General features: G+C 41.2%; 1 protein-coding gene and 1 pseudogene across 4 annotated transcripts in view; one reads left to right on the forward strand and one right to left on the reverse strand.

Annotated features, from left to right (window-relative positions):
* Window positions 1-15,337, reverse strand: part of CDC42SE2 (CDC42 small effector 2) — a 110,006-nt gene extending 94,669 nt beyond the window's left edge. For all 4 annotated transcript variants that reach the window (XM_055302386.1, XM_055302385.1, XM_055302383.1 and 1 more), the window contains exon 1: window positions 15,229-15,337. The gene's annotated coding sequence lies outside the window, so the exon portion shown is untranslated. The remainder of the gene's footprint in view (window positions 1-15,228) is intronic.
* Window positions 1-15,842, forward strand: part of LOC129494618 (plakophilin-4-like) — a 47,440-nt pseudogene extending 31,598 nt beyond the window's left edge.
* The last annotated feature ends 2,050 nt before the right edge of the window (window positions 15,843-17,892 follow it).

Here is a 17,892-nt window from a genome sequence, read left to right on the forward strand (position 1 = left end):
GAAAAGGGCCTGTAGCTTCCTTGCTCTCTGAGCATGCCACTCCCCCCCAGCACCTCCATGTGTTCACTACGAGGAAGTTATCCTACCCCATCCTTTGAATTTTACGGAGGCTCCATTACGCAGTCATGATTGATTAAATCACTGGTCACTGGCAATTCCACTTTCAGATCAGAGAGGTAGGATTGAAAATTCCAACCCACTCATCACAGGGTTGGTTCCCCTAGCAACCAGCGGACATCTTTAGAGCCTCCCAAAACCCACCTCATTAACATAACAAAAGACACCTTTATAGCTCTCTTAGAAAATTCCAAGAGATTTAGGAGCTCTACACCAAAAACAGGGAAGACCAAATAGATTATTTCTTATTCTAACTCACAGTGTCACATGTATTATCTCGATAAAGCTGCCACACACACACACACACACACACACACAAAAAGCACCTCCTCTCTCAAAAAAAGAGCAAGGATTATTTCCTTAGAGCCTCAGGGAAAAAAACACTAGTCTTTGATCTACATCAAAATGCTTTTGGGGGAAAAAAACAAAGGTTATACAGATTTACACTTCCTCCAGCAATAAATTTAGTACCTGTATCACTGTGATCAAGTGAATTGGCAACATTTCTTATATCTTAAATCTAGTAAGAGAAACTTGGTTTTTTTCCATATTTTAGTTCCTTTTTTTTCTTCTGCAACGTGTCAGTTCTTAGCCTTTAAAACAGACATCGTTGGGGTACCTGGCTGGCTCAGTTGGATGAGCATGCAACTTGATCTCAGGGTCCCAAGTTTGGGGCCCATGTTGGGTGTAGAGATTACTTAAAAATAAATTAATAAGCAAACAATCATATCTTTATGCCCATAACTGTTATACTATAAATCAAGAGTTTAGTTACTTTCTTACTATTTTCAATCTGTTCTACTTAGGCTTTTAACTTTAACACTCTTCTTAAAGTTAAAATACTTTTTAAAATAGTCTCAAGACCCACTCTCCTACAATAGGCAAATTAAAAGAACATTACAATATGAGTCCACCTGGCCTACATGAATTTCCAGTTTCCTGACTGCAATTCACTTTTTTTTTTTTTTTTAATTTTATGATAGTCACAGAGAGAGAGAAGCAGAGACACAGGCAGAGGGAGAAGCAGGCTCCATGCACCGGGAGCCCCAAGTGGGATTCGATCCCGGGTCCCCAGGATCGCGCCCTGGGCCAAAGGCAGGCGCCAAACCGCTGCGCCACCCAGGGATCCCTGCAATTCACTTTCAAGTAAAATGTTCAACTGACTCTGAAGAGGTTTTAAAATAATATGCAGTAGCAAAACGAAATGAAATATTAATACTTTCTGCAAGCCAAATACTTAATGTATACCTCATTTAATCCTCCCAAAACTATTACCCTCACTTAATAGAGAAAAAATTAAAATCAGGGACACCTGGATGGCTCAGAGGTTTAGTGTCTGCCTTCCACTCAGGCCGTGATCCCGGAGTTCCAGGATCTAGTCCCACATCGGGCTCCAGCAGGGAGCCTACTTCTCCCTCTGCCTATGCCTCTCCTGAATGAATGAACAAATGAACGAATAAACGAACAGAAAGGAAGAGAAAAGAAAAGAAAAAGAAAAAGAAAAAGAAAAAGAAAAAGAAAAAGAAAAAGAAAAAGAAAAAATTAAGATCACGAAGATTCAGGGTTTGGCTATGAAGCAAATACATGGTGAAGTTATGGATCAAACAAAGGTGTGCCTAATTCCAAAGTCCATGTTCTTTCTGCCACTTTACAATGCTTCCCAAGTCACTGACTCTGAAAATCAGACAAGATTTTAAACAGTGGTGCTGCCCTTTACTATGTGACTAATTTCTGAGCTTTAGTTTGTATCATTCTTACAAAAACAAGGTCTTATTCACAAAACAAATACAAAACTGGGGAGACTAAAAATTCACTGTGAAATTAAAGTTTGAAAAATACCTATTTCTCAAACAGTCACAAGACCCACTCTCCTCCTACAATAGGCAAATTAAAAGGATATTACAATATAAGTCCACCTGGGTTACATGAATTTCTAAACACTTTTCTTGAATTCATATCAAGATTCACTGAACCTTCCAACATTTACAAATACTACAAACTCACTGAAAAACATTTTTTTAGGAATTGCTAATCTCCCCTTTTTGCAACAAATGCATCATTTCTCAATAGAAAAGTCTACATTAATTATAATGCCTTTTATCCTTCTTTACCACATGAGACATGTTTACAGGATTATATGCATCGCCCATGAGGTAGCACCAGGTTAAGAGAAATGGCTACTTTAGCTACTCAGGAAGAGAGTACAGGAGCTTGTAAGCAAGCAATAATACAATAAAGAAAAATATGAGATAAAAAAATAAAAAGTAGGAAACCAACTGTCTACTCTTCTATAGGTAATGAATCCAGCTGTCATAGAGGAAAAGTCATTTAAATTATACAACCCTTAAAGGACCCTTCATATAGCTTTAAAAACTGCTACTTTATTTTTTTTAAGATTTTATTTATTTATTCATGAGAGAGAGAGACACACACACACAGAGAGAGAGGCAGAGACACAGGCAGAGGGAGAAGCAGGCTCCATGCAGGGAGCCCGACGTGAGACTCAATCCCGGGTCTCCAGGATCAGGCCCCGGGCTGAAGGCCGCGCTAAACCGCTGAGCCACTGAGCCACCCGGGCTGCCCAAAAACTGCTACTTTTAGTACAAAAGTACTTTTAGCTACTTGATAAGATTAGGACTGATTTACAAAGCATGGAATATACCAATATATATGAGGGATTCTTCCACAGGATTTGCACATACACAAAAACAAAAATCAACTCAAACATTAATACAAGAATTCTTAAATTAAAACTTTTTTTCCAAGAACTCCCTTACTCCTCTTTCTGGCACATTAAAAAAAAAAGTAGCAATATCTAATGAAACTTTTACAAACTGGATAAAAACCTTTAAAAAACACCTTTTTTTCCCTGAAATTATCTCAATATTAAGGCATCGGTAGAAGTTGGGGCAGAACAAAAAATATGAACTTATCTACACAGCCCCTTATTTTACCCTAGGGCTATTATTGAAAGAAGTCTACTGTACACAGAATCATGTACTGTTTTACTTAGCTGGTATAACACAATCAAGCTATTGTGCAATGGTAAAAGAGCCCTTAAGAAAAAAATTACTGCTGAAGTAATTTTTGAGTCGAGGTGACTTACCACAATTCTACTCTCCATAAACACCATTGTTTTTAATCACAACTTTACTTACAGCTTTACCCACTGTCAAACAAAATTTTCACTTTCCAATGAGATCCTTTCAAACTAAAGTAATAAAAAGTCATGCTTTTATGATCACAGTATTTGCTCAACTGTTACTAAGATCTGACTTCGGTAAAAAAAACAAGCAACTTATTCATTGATTTGCCTGGAAAAACATTCAACAAAACATTACCAGTTTGGTTATCTGACGATGAGAGAATTATGGATGTGATTTTTTTTCTTTAGCTTACATGTATACTCTGATTCTCTGCATCAAACACGTGTTTAGTGCTTGTGCATGAGAGAGAACTTGAGTTAAAGGGTAAGAAATACAGCTGCCATATTTTAATTCAATATCACCAATTCAAATCCACTTATTCAGAGTTTGTGTAATGCTACTGTCACTCAAGAGCTGTCAGTAAATTAACCAAGTTCAATTTTTAAATTAATTTCCTTAAGAAAATCTTACATAGATTTCCTCAGATGCCTATAAGAAAATAATCTCTTTATTGAATGGGGGGAAGAGGGTGAAAATAGCATGGAATGTGCAGGTGGATCATAAGAGAGACAAGAGAACTACTACTGAAACCTGAGAAATAGAACATTATTTCACTGATTTAGAGATAATGATTCAGAGAAGAAATCAGAGTAGCAGGAAGTAGATAATCAGAGACAGCAAGTAAGCACTCAGAGGGAGATGGGCAAAAGAAGAAAACAAAAATGTCAGAAAAAAAAGAGAAACTGAACACAGGTGTATTTACGTAAATCATTCTGAAAAGCAAATTTTAAAATAAAAGTTACCGAAAAATTTATGACTCAGATTGAATCAGCTCTATTTTCTTTGCCAGGAAAAGAACACCTTACAATGGGCACAGCAACTCAGAAGCAAACCAAAAACACCTTCAAAGGCATCTCAAGATCTTTTGTGCCTGCTCTGAAATGAACTAGTCAAAATAAGATGTACAGTTAAACAATTAATATACAAACATACAAATAACCAGTTTTTACACAATAAAAGAATCTACAAATCATCATCAGATGTGAAAGGAATGCAACTTTGAAAAACAGAAAAGTATAGCACTGAGGTAAGTCACTGACGGAACTGACTTCACAGACTAAAATAAAGAAATTATCTTCAAACCAAAATAACTAACTCTGCTTGGTTAAACCATAAGAAAAAATGCTTGTCAATATTCAAGCATTTTTTATCCATAAAAACAGCAATTTCATGAGATTCCATCCAGTGTTCTCCTGATAAATATTTAACAGCTACCTCTCTGGAAAAAAAAAAAAAAAAAAGGCCCTGATTTATAGCTTTTGCAGATTCCCATGTTGTAAATAGTCCTACCATAGCCGGTTTCAAGCTGCCATAATGATGTCACTGAACATGGAGCTAGAAAGATGCACAAGATCATCACCAGCTTCCACACAACACTAGTTCCACCCAAGACTGTTCTAAGGATCATCACAGCAGTTCCTAAATTTTTTCATACTTAAATCAGGCTTTTGACTGAATAATCCCATTTCCTACTCACCCAAGTTAGAAGGAATACATTTTCGACACTTTAAGATGTCAGTATACTAATTAAATTCACTCACAATAAAAAAATAGATGAGATTACTACCTTATTTTATTCATTCAACACTTTACTAAACACTTAACAGTGGTAGGTATTGTTCTGAGCATTGTTGACAGCAAGGAACAAGAAAAAGGAGTTCCTTGCTCTCATAAAGCTTAATCTATTTTAGGACACGCTTTAAAAAGTTAAAAGCATGGGACTCCCAGGTGGCTCAGCAGTTGAGCATCTGCCTTCCGCCCAGGGCATGATCCTGGAGTTCCGGGATCAAGTCCCACATCAGGCTCCCTACATGGAGCCTGCTTCTCTCTCTGCCTATGTCTCTGCCTCTCTCTCTCTCTCGGTCTCTCAAGAATTAATAAATTTTTTTAAAAAAAAGTTAAAAACATTAAGATCTGATAAATGCTCTAAGGCAAGTGTAACAGTGATGGGAAGGTGCTGTTTTAAAGTGGTGAGGAAATGAGGTGATCTTTAAGCTGAGATCTAAAAGATAAGAGGCCAGCCTTGCAAAGATCTGGGAACCATCATTTCAAACAGAGGAAACAACTAGTATAAAAACCCTAAGGCAAGAACAAGCAAAGCCTATTTGAAAAATTATTTAGTGGCTAAACGCAGTGAGCAAAGGTGAGCTACTCTCGGAAGTTGTCAGGTCCCTATTATATAGACAGAGTGTGAGTGAGTTTGTATTTTTTCAGTGAGTACAGTTTGTATTTTATCCTTAGCAGATCGGGAAGAGTAGTTTGATAAATTTGTTGAATGAATGAATGCATATTATAGGGAGAGAGAGAGAGAGTATGCATGCATATATGGGGGAGAGAGGTAGAAGGAGGAGAAAGAATCTTAAGCAGACTCCATGCCCAGCACAGAGCCTGTTGCCCAGGACAGAGGCGGATGCAGAGCTCAATCTCACAACCCTGAGATCATGGCCTGAGTTAAAATCAAGACTGGTACGCTAATCTAACTGAGCCACTCAGGTGTCCAGAAATAAGGATTTTATTAATCCAAGATGGGTATTTCTTATGTGAAATGTAACCTATGAGTTCATATAGGCCAATGAGAAATTCTTGACCTTTTTAAATTTTATTTATTTATTTATTTATTTATTCATTCATTCATTCATTCATTCATTCGGGGGGGGGGGGGCAGAGACACAGGCAGAGGGAGAAGCAGGCTCCATGCAGGAAGCCCGACGTGGGACTCAATCCCGGGTCTCCAGGATCACACCCCGGGCTGCAGGCAGTGCTAAACCACTGTGCCACCGGGGCTGCCCACAATGAGAAATTCTAATGAAGATTACATAATTACCCTACAAAACAGAACAATTAATTCAAAACTGTAGACAAACACTTGTTAGTATGTCATCCAAAATGATTTTACAAGATACAAAAACTTTTTAAAAACTGTGTCACATTTTAGTAAGAAAATTTTTATATTTTAATTTCCTATTTAATATGAAAGAAAAATATACCACACCTGGCTTATAGGTATTATTGCTTAGGAGTTAAAGTATCAAGCATATACAAGTTTATATGACATCTACGTATTACAAGAACTATAGATACAAACCAACACATATTTACCCATACCTCTATGACCATGAAAATTAAGTCCACCTTTTGGCCATATAAAAGTCCATCAGACAAGTCAATCAAGACAAATTTATTGCATATTACATAAAAATAGGGAGGTCTTTAGATTGGTTTATGGAGAGTAACTTATGCCTAACGCATAAAAAGTTATTCAGGAACTTCTAAGCCACCTCTTTTAACTATTTAAAGGATTTTTAAAGGGATGCCTGGCTGGCTCAGTAGTTGAGCGTCTGCCTTTGACTTGGGTTGTGGTCCTGGGGTCCTGGGATTGGTCCCCCATGGGGCTTCCCAAGAGGAGCCTGCTTCTCTGTGTCTCTCATGAATAAAATCTTTTTTGAAAAGGGGAGTTTTAAGTTTATTTTTTTATTTTTCTTAAGACTTTATTTATCCGGGCATCCTTGGATGGCTCAGTGGTTTAGCACCTGCCTTCAGCCCAGGGCGGGATCCTGGAGACCCAGGATCGGGTCACATCGGGCTCCCTGCGTGGAGCCTGATTCTCCCTCTGCCTGTGTCTCTGCTTCTCTCCCTCTCTCTCTCTGTGTCTCTCATGCATAAATAAATAAAAATCTTTATAAAAAAAAGATTTTATCCATTTGAGAGGGAGAGAAAGAGCAAGAGAGCGAGCAAGAGAGAGCGTGCACTAATAATGCAACAGCAGAAGGGGGAGCGAAGAAGAAGAAAAGGAGAAATAGGCTCCCAGGACCCCGGGATCATAACCACAGTCAAAGGCAGATGTTTAACCAACTGAGTCACCCAGGTACCCCTAGAAGTTTTTTTTTTTAATTAACAGGAAATAAGGCATAACTCAGAAAAAAAGAGTTTAAAAATAAATAAATTTTAGGGGCACATGGCTGGCTCAGTCAGTGGAGCATGTGACTCCTAGTCTCAGGGTTGTGGATTTGAACCCCACACTGGGTGTAGAGATTCTTAAAAATAAAATCTCCAAAAGTAATTAATTTTTAAAAGGGTTTAAAAAATCTTGCCTCAGCATAATGAAATACTGGAAGCTTGCATTATCATTAATTTCCCTCACACTCCCATTTTCCACCTGAATATTACTTAAACTACAGTTTTAAAAATGCACATATATACATTCAAGTATTTTTCATTTAAGAGCACAAATATGCTTATAAACATTACTCAATAAAATTGTGCACATTAATGTAGCTATCTGCTAGCTTACCACAGAACTACAATAAAACTACTTACAGACCCACCTTTTCTGAGAGGGCAGTAAATAGGCAGTGCAATACTAAGCACAAAGCATACTAAAATTTGTGTACACTCAAAATCTTTAAAACTATGACACCTCTGTTTGAGCTCTCTGCAAAAAAAATTGAGAAGTGCTAAGAATATAGTCAGATAAAGCGGTTTCTTGTAACATTAACTTTCTTTAACAAAAGGAGTTTGGCAATAGAAAAGCAACCAAGTTTTGGATCTCAATTTCACCTGAACCTATATCCCTGATAAAAGCAAGGTGTAATACAGCCCAACCTGCAGAGCCTAAGTCCATGTAAATCACCAACACTCAGAATTCAAGAAACAGCCCAAAAGAAGTATGGAGCAAGACAAAAATAGTGTAAGTGTTATCACCCTACTTCCAAATCAGGCTTTTCTTTTCTTTATTCCATTTACCTTACTATCTGTTCTTTCCTATCTATCCGTCCTTAACCATTTTCCTGTGTATTTTCACTTTCCATACACAAAAATTGATTTGAACATACTTTTTGTCCTTTTATCTAAACATTTTTACTTAATTCTTCTAGGACTACATGATTTTTTTTTTTAATTTTTACTTATTTATGATAGGCACACAATGAGAGAGAGGCAGAGACACAGGCAGAGGGAGAAGCAGGCTCCATGCACCGGGAGCCCGACGTGGGATTCGATCCCGGGTCTCCAAGATCACGCCCTGGGCCAAAGGCAGGCGCTAAACCGCTGCGCCACCCAGGGATCCCCCAGACTACATGATTTTAAAGAGTCAAAATACTTTTAGTTATACAAACATACATAAAAGCTGTTTTCAAAGACATGAATAACAAGATAAGCAGTCACTCATATAACAAATGTGAATACCCATCATGTGCGTAGTATCACTGTTCTGAATACTGGGGATTCTGCAGTGAATAAAAGAAAGCTCTTTCCCTAAGGACACTACAGCAAAACTGTGCTTGGCAGGTTCAAGAAAGTTTAAGGAGATCCATCTGCCTCATGTGGAATAAACCAAGGAGAGAGTAATAGGACACATCATCAGAGAGGGAGGAGGTACAGATGATGGAGGGCCTTGTAGGCCCTGTTATATTGTGGCTTTTACTCTAAGGAAAGCCACTGAAGGGTTCTGAACGTATAAGTAGCATAATTAAACTTTCATTTCAAAAGGATCACCCTACTGTCTTGAGAACAGAAACAGCAAAGAGACCAGGAAAGAGACAACTAAAATAAGATAGGCAAGAGACGATGGTTGCTTACTTAGATGGAGTGGCAGGAGTTCAGAATAACTAAGTTATGGCTGTATTTAGTCTTATAGTAGATTTTAAGATAAGTACAGGACATATTTTCATGATACATTATTTTGAATTAGATGTAGGGGTGTGAGAAAGTGAAGTCAAGAATGTCTCCAGGGGGATCCCTGGGTGGCGCAGCGGTTTGGCGCCTGCCTTTGGCCCAGGGCGCGATCCTAGAGACCCGGGATCGAATCCCACGTCGGGCTCCCGGTGCACGGAGCCTGCTTCTCCCTCTGCCTGTGTCTCTGCCTCTCTCTCTCTCTCTGTGACTATCATAAGTAAATAAAAATTTAAAAAAAAAAATTAAAAAAAAAAAAAAGAATGTCTCCAGGTTTCAGCCACAAAAAACTAAAAGATGAGGTTGACACCTAGTAAGATGAGGGAGATGGAATAAGAACAATCATTGGAGTAAGAGAAAGAAAGATGAAGAGGTTAGTTTTGACTTACGAAATATGGGATGTCTAGTTGGGAATGCTGACTTGGCAGTTGGGTACAAAAGTCTGGAGGTTAGGAAAAAGATCTAAGCTGAGGATAACATTTTTAGTTTGAACTATATGATAATTCTAGCTGGAGAATAGGATGAGATTACAAAAGACTACATATAAATACAGAGGAGGTTTAAACATAGAGCTCTAGGACACTGCCTTATTTTTTAGGAGTTGGGGGTTACAAAAAAAAACAGAAAAAGAAACTAAAAATAAGTAGTAGTGTCCCAGAAGCAAAGGGAAAAAGGTTTCAAAGAGAAGAAAATTATCAACTATGTCAAATGCTGCTTCATCCAAAGGATGACTGAGAACTGACTAGGGAATATATCACCAAGGAGGTCATTAGTAAACTCAACAAGAGTAGAGTGAGAAGGAAAAAACAAAACAAAACAAAAAAAAAACTGAATGTTATGGATCCAAAGAGATATGGAGCATTGATGACCACAAATAACTTTCAGAAAATAGTAGCTAAAAGAAAAATGTGTTGGGAGAGGTATGTTTGTTTTAAAGATGGGAGATATTCAGCACATCTCTACACTGGTAAGAATGATCCTGTAGAAATGGGGAACAGTGATGACACAGCTCACTGGAAGCCAGGAGCCTGGGATGAATCCTGAGGCAATGCCATGTCCTTGACAAGGAGAAGAGTATAGAACCAGGGGCAAGAATGGAACCCATGGTCATAGCAAAATAGAAAATGCAGAGAGTGTGGGTACAGATGCAAAGAGAGATGAAAAAGTTTTCTTCTGATTGCTTTCGTTTTTAATACACAGGAAGCAAAGTCATCAGCTGAAAATGCAAAAAGGTGAAGTTTTAAGGAGAGATATAGGGTGATGGGCATTAAGGGGGGGCACATGATTAAATGAGCACTGGGTTTTATATATTGGCAAACTGAGGTTAAATAAAATATGTATTTAAAAATGGAGAGATGTAAAACAGTAATTTAGGAGAGTGGGAGAGTAATTCAACTAGGGAAATATATACTAAGATTACAAAACTGGGGCAACTGGCTGGCTTGCTCAGGGGAAGAAGCGATTCATAATCTTGGGTTCCTGAGTTTGAGCACCATTTTGGATGTAGAGATTAATTTTAAAAAATACAATCTTTAAGATTACAGAACTGTGGACAGTATGAAAAACCCTCCTGAATTTACAGGGAGAACAGATCAGTATTGGTGTTTTTTGGTTTTTTTCCTCAAGCTGCAATCAACTGCCACATATAGGCCAGACTAGATGGAGAACTGGAGGTGGGGGAGGCAGATGGCCAGCTGAGTACAGTGAAGAAGTGCTACAGGGAACTGAGGGTGTACGCAAGTAAAATTTCAAACAGTGGACCATGGATTCAAAGCATGAACGTGGAGGAAGGAGGGCTTGGGGCAGGTCCCAGACACAGAATTATTGTTTAAGTGGGCATAATTAACAGAAGGAGCTGGAAAGGTACAATGAGGAGGTTCTGGTGGAATGCATGAAACTGCGAGGTATGAAATAACCTTAGCAAAGGGCAGGTCTGGTTAAAAAGTTATAGAACTATTATAAAGACAAGCAAAACCTCTCCTTGGGCGTTGTGAGGCTGCAGTTGAGGGAAACTGAAAGGTGAAGGGACTGTAATAGAAGAATTATATCACAAGAATTGTAGCTGGGAGGTTCCCACACATGGAATTTCCAAGAAAACCATTTCTAGCACTTCTGGAGAAAGTCCACTTTTGAAAAACCTGCCTGATTCAGAAGGCACCAATGCCAGAGCGAAACAGGATGAGTCACATTAAAATCATACCTTTCTCACCCCAATTCTATTCCCCACTGAGGCGGACCCTGGACAAGATGAATCTGGACAGCAGTGAAGAGGAGCTGGTAAAACAACAGACACCTACGAGGACTCTTGCTCCAAAGCAGGCTTCTAGGGCTCAAGAAGCTCTGAGCTAGAAAGAGAAGTTCTAAATTGTCTAAGAGTTTTAACACTGAATGTGATACTGAGCCATGCCTTCTACTGACTAAAATAACACTATCATTGACAAGTAAGCACAAGAATTTTTATTACCTAAAACTAACTAGAAAAGCAACCTGATCTTCCTAAAAGCTCATCCAGAGCAGGGAAATACTCAACCTACAGGAATGGTTTGAAGGTACAGGAAGAGAGAGTTGTTTCCTGCTTAAGCTTTATGAAGTCCCATCCATTGCACATACCAGTTCCACAAATACGGGTTCCCACCACAAATAAGTGCAAAATATACACAATGCAGAATGTACAAAAAATTCGTTTTTGCTTTATTAAGCAAAAAGTGAAAGTGTATTATCAAGCTAAATAGAACAAAATTATATGTTTTACTAAAAGATGTTTACAATAATTCAAAGATTTAACAAGAAATCTTAACATGAATTTCTAACTGGGTAAGCTATAAAATGGAAATATCGGTGCTCATCATTTAGTCATTTTCAAAAACACCTAAATTTAACATGGAGTTACCTAATGCTTTCTAGGAAAAAAAGAGGGAGTTTGTTTTACTATAATCCATTTTGACTAAAACACATTTACAGGTATTTTATGTTGTCATGATAAAGACAACTTATTACCAAGTCTTTTGGCTTTCAGTTCAGAAACTCCCTTTGGATGGATTCCCACAACTCTTTCAGCTAAATCCTGCTCTGTTCATGATTTGTCAGTATTATAGAAAAGTTCAAGAATTCTTAAGTTTTGAAGTGAGGTAGCAGGATGCGTAAAGTTAATTATTAATAAGTTAAATTCCAAGTTTTTCCACGTGGTATGGAAGAAAAATCAAGATAAATTCCCTCACCTAACTAAGTATTAAGGATAAGCACACATACTCAGTTCTTCTCAAGAATACACAGGGAACCCATAATGTTCCTCTCAAAAACACTAACATTTTCAATAAAATATTAAAATATTTCATGAGAACTGAGATTAAGAACACTGTAACAGATGAAATCTAACATGCATTTCCAATGGTGAGAAAAAAACCTTATAGTACCCCAGACTCCTAAAGCAGATGAAAACCTCAATCGTTCCAAAAAATGACACCTAGGACATAAAAATGTAATAGCAACCTGTCCTAGGGAATAAATGTGAGAAATTACTTGCAAAGCACTTTGGAAATGTTTTATACAAATGCTAATTGATACTCTCTAACAACCTATACAAACAAGAGCACAGCTGCAATGCTTTTTAAGGGCATTATTTTTTTTTAAGATTTTATTTATTTATTCATGATAGACATAGAGAGAGAGAGAGAGAGAGAGAGGCAGAGAGACACAGGCAGAGGGAGAAGCAGGCTCCTTGCCGGAAGCCCCACAGGGGACTCGATCCTGGAACTCCAGGATCACACCCCAGGCCAAAGGCAGGCACTGAACCGCTGAGCCACACAGGGATCCCCAAGGGCATCATTCTTAATCCCTTCATTAACCACATCTGATAAAGAAAACACTTCGTAAAACATTCTCAAGGGTCTTTAAAAAAAATTTTTTTTTTTTAACAAACTCCCTACTTCCATCGTTTAACACACACATAAACCCTGAGGAAAAAAGCATCAACATTTCAAATACTCCAACAATTATAAAATGGAATGATCCTGGAATTTATTTAGACTCAAAGCATTATAAACTACTCCAAAGGAGAATTAATACTTCTAAAACAGTATTTTTTAAGGTACAAAAACCTAACCATGGGTTCTTATTTCTTGAAAAAAATTCAACACGTCTCAATGCTGTTGACAGTCACGAACTCTGATGACAAAATACACCAAGCATTTTTTACTCAACATATCTGACACTCAATATATCTGACAACATATCTGACATTGCTGACACTATCTTTAAACATCGCTATTATCACCTACTATATTAGGTAGCATGATCAAGTCAATATATTTATCTGTAAACAGTGACTAATAAAAGGTTAAAATAAAGCATCCAAATAGGTGGTTTATTTAAAACATTTGTTTTAAGGAATCCAGTGTTTCTCCTTGGGCATTTTTTTAAAATAGAAAATGTTGTATCACAAAGATCATTTACAGGAAACAACCACAAGTACATTACTCTTCAATAAATACAGTACCAAAATCATCCACTATGGAAGGAGGAAACAAAAAATAGTTGTTAAACCTCTCCCTCCCTTCATTTTAAAATGTAGACTGATTTTACTAAAACCAGCAAAATGCAACCCAATCATCTCAGCCCTATGTAGTTATTTACTAACCTTTAAATAGACTTATGGATCTGCACTTCCTGCAGTCCACCTGCCAGCTTTCCCAACTTTAAGTCTACAGTGGGGGGTGTAAGTAAGACAGTCCTTACTTGCAACATCGATAATGAGGAAAGAACTTCACGCTCAGGTTAAAGCGATAATTGTGGGTTTTGTTTGCTTCTCGAAACTCAGCAACCAACACAGGTGCCAGTCCATAATGGGTGCTTAATGAATACCGGTTGAATAAACGGTAGAGTTTAATTAGTACATCAGTTTTCTTTTCCCCCTAACTTTAGACACCTCTAGCTCAAAAAAGCAAACGAAGACCAGGCCACCACGGTCCGCCAAAAGCACACTGCCTGCTTTATTCACAATGAAATAGACTTTGGCAGTCTCAGAAGAAGGAAACACAATCCAAGCACCTCTTCTTTAATTCCTCAGTCTTTCACAAGAAATCAGAAATAACAATTTCAAATAACAGAAAATGTCTACCTCCTCTTCCTCAAAATGAAAAATCCCACATTTCAACTACATTTTCTACACTCCCAACACTGAGCACAGCTGATCATCAACACCATGTATGTGTGTGTGTGTGTGTGTGTGTGTGTGTACAGTGGGTGAAAACAAGCATATAAACAGTAACTACATGCTGTTTCTCAGCGCTTCTTCCTTGAGTCAAGAGGGTATGTGTCTACGTTTTCCTACCTGTGAAATCAGTCCTGTGGTTTCAGGATCCGTTCATTCATTCAAACGTTTTACTGAGCACCTACGATAAGCCCGGCTCTCTAACAACGTGTGTCAATTCTGGAAACTGAACATCGTCACACCCAATCCCCGTACAAAAAGCTTATCCTTTAAAATCATAGCCACTAAAAAGAAACCCCAATGTTGTTTCAAGTACACACGAAGCCAGCCCATCGGGGCTTTTCGGCTCTGAAGGCGGCATCGGCGAGCCGCTACCTACCACACCCGTTACCCACCCCCCCCACCCCCCAAAAAAAGAAAAAGAAAATCCCAACTGAAGCGGCAAGCGCAGGGTAAGACAACCTGTACGAGTCGCACGGGCTCCTGCGAGGAGGTGGTCGGCCAGGGCTTTCCGTCCGCCGCCCAGGGAGAAGCGCGGCGAGACCCGCTGCACGCCTCGGGCCACAGTCCCGACTCCGGAGGCAGGGGTCCAGCGCCCCCCTCACCCCACCCCGAAACCCTCACCCTGGAAAACCCCGGCTCCCTCCGCCCGCCCTCCGCGCCCCCCAGGCCTGCGAAGTTGGGGGGAGGGGGGTCTCTTCATTTCCATTTTACTGCAAGCTGGCGGCTGGCTCCCTCGGCCGCCCGCCCGTCCACAGTTTTGACCTGAGCGTGTAAACCGGGTCTCGGAAGGACTGGGCAGAAAAACCCTGAAGGCAGGGTCCGCAGGAAGACCTCGCCCAGACCTGAAAAATGGAGCCGCAGGCTCAGCCCACAGCCCGCAGCGCGCGGGGGGCAGGGCCCGGCCGCGCTTCCCCAGCGAGCCGGCGGCGGCGGCGGCGGGGGTTCGAGGCTGCGGGCCCCCGCCCAGGAGGCCGCGAGGGAGGGGGGGCGGCGCGCGACCCAGGCCGGCGCCCCTGCACTCACCCGCGCCTTTGTCTCGGCCGCCCGCTCCAGCCGCAGCCTCTCCCGGTGCCGGCTCCGCGGCTCCTGCCGCCCCCACGCCCGCAGCTGCGCTCCCCGGCGCGCTCGCCGCTTCCTGGCCCCTCCCTCCCCTGCCCAGGCTCGCGCGCGGGCGGAGCGAGAGGCGGCGCGCGCCCCGAGAGCCGCGGGAGGCCTGCGCCGCCGCGCAGCTGCCGCCGTCGCCGCGCCGGCCCCGCCCCCGGCCCCGGCCCCGCCCCCGGCCCCGCCCCCCGGCCCCGCCTGGGCGTCGCGCTCAGCCGCGCGACCCCGCGACGCCCTGCGCCCCCCAGCTGCGCCGCCTGGGAAGCCCCGCTCCGAGGCGAGAGGAGGGCGGAGAGCCGGGGCTGCCGCCCCACGCGGGAAAGGACGCGCCGGAAGATGGCGACCTCGGCCACGCGAGCCCCTCCTGGCCCCCCGCCCCGCGGCTGGCGCGGAGGGGCGGTGGCTGCGGCGGGGGGGGACCGCGGCGGCTGCCGGGCCGGCGGGGGTCGGCGCGGAGCCCTGGGGCACGCCCCCTGCCCGTGGGGAGCGCCGCCGAGGAAGATGCCCTGGAATCTGCGGCCACCGCTTTTTACTAATGAAACGTCGGGATCGGCGAATCTGTCCTAACTAGCCGGCTTTTTACGGCCTAGAACTTCCCTCTGACATTTCTAGAGTGTGAAATTACTGGTCTCCTGGCTCTCCGAGCCTTCCTTAGCGGTATCTTTTGTATATCCCAGAAATCAGAAACACCTCTAGGAAGAGTGCCCGTCCGGCAGTCAACGTTCCACCAAATGCCTACATTAAGTTTTAAGGCCTGCAACACCTGGAATGCGATGGTCGTGACAGAGACGACTCCTCCATCTGGATTGACTATATTAGTGCATATTAGTTTTCTTTTTTCCCCTAAGTTTACCGTTCTCCCTTGCTTGGGTGCCTGCGTGACTAAGAGCCTCAGCGTCTGCCGTGGGCTCAGGTGGCGGTCCTGGCTGGGGGGTCCTGGGATCCAGTTCCTCGTTGGGCTCCCGACCCCGCGGGGAGCCGGCTCCTCCCTCTGCCTCTGCCTCTGCCTCTGCCTCTGCCCCTCTTTCTCTGTGTCTCTCATGAATAAATAAAAAATAATAATTTTTTTTTTAATTCTCCCTTGCTCAAAAAGCAGCTCATGACCTAGCCACAGTCCTTCTACCTAGTTGCTCAGAACAAATGCTTTATGGAGTCCTTGGCTCCCTTTCTTCTCTGATCTTCACCCCCAGCCTGTCAGGCAAGCCTGACAAAACAAATCAGAATCAGACCAATCGGTGCATTACTTCCATCTTCTCTGACTTGGATCATACTTCAGTGACCTGCTAAATGGTCTCCCTGCCCACCATTAACTCAGTCTATTGTCAGAGCAACAACCAGAATATTCTCTTACGAGAAAAAGTCAGCTCCTGTCTCATCTGGCCAAAATCCGTCAGTGGCTCCCTATTTCATTGTGTATAAAAGCCAAGGTCTTTACAGTGGTCTACAAAGCCCTGGGTTTTGGCTTTTCCCTTCACCTGTCTCACTCTAGCTCCAATCACCCTTTCTTGCTTGAAAATCCCAGACACACTACTGCTTAGGTACATTTTTCCTCAGTGCCCACTCTCCCTCTTTTAACTCCTTGCTCAAATCTCACCCTAACAGTGATGTTTAGCCGGACCACACTACTCATTTTTTAAAAGATTATATTTATTCATGAGAGACATACACAGAGAAAGACGGAGACACAGGCAGAGGGAGAAGCAGGCTCCCTGCAGGGAGCCTGGTGGGACTCCATCCGGGCCGCCAGGGTCACGCCCTGGGCCAAAGCCGCTGAGCCACCATCCCCCAGGACCACACCATTTAAAATTGAAACCACCCCAACCCTTTTTCTTTTCTTTCCATGACGCTTTAAACCTTACAACAATCTTTATTATGTATTTATTTATTTATTTATTATTTATTGTATGTTTATCTTTTAATGCATGTCTTCCTCAAAACAAGATGGAATTCCCTCTGTTCTGTTCAGCTGAGGTACCCCAGCGCATAGGGTAAATGAAAAAAAAAAATGTTTAAATCCACTGAGATGATAAAAAGTGCAAGAAAAAAGACCAATTTTTTTATTTTAAATTTGCTCTTGGTCCCAACCTATCAGTTAACCATAGATCCTTATGTACATTATAATATAAGCATTTTAATTTTATAGTTACCCTGAGTACAGTGAAAACTTGACTTTAATACAGTTTTTCTGGGATATCCTGGTATCCTAGTTCACTAAATAGGAATAACCTAATAAAGTAGAGGAAGCTTTCTGGCTTGAAATTCAAAGCCATATTGATTCTAAAAATTTCCTAGGGGAAAACAAACAAACAAACAAACAGGAAATCCCTACAACTGCATGTGAATCTATAATTACCTCAAAATTAAAAGAAATGTAGGATGCTAAAACAAAACAAAACAAACCCCCCCCAGAAAATCCCTAAACTTAATATATGTTTGTAACCCTTCATTTGAATCACAAATGTAGTCATTTTGTGTGAATGCCTTAAAAGTAACATTTCCTATCATTTATTCATAAAGGTTAACATTCATTATATAAACATTTTGTTTTCAGGTTTCCCCTATGTTTATAATACATCATATGCAATT

The sequence above is a fragment of the Nyctereutes procyonoides genome, unplaced genomic scaffold, assembly GCF_905146905.1.
Source record: "Nyctereutes procyonoides isolate TBG_1078 unplaced genomic scaffold, NYPRO_anot_genome, whole genome shotgun sequence".
Lineage (NCBI taxonomy): Eukaryota > Metazoa > Chordata > Mammalia > Carnivora > Canidae > Nyctereutes > Nyctereutes procyonoides.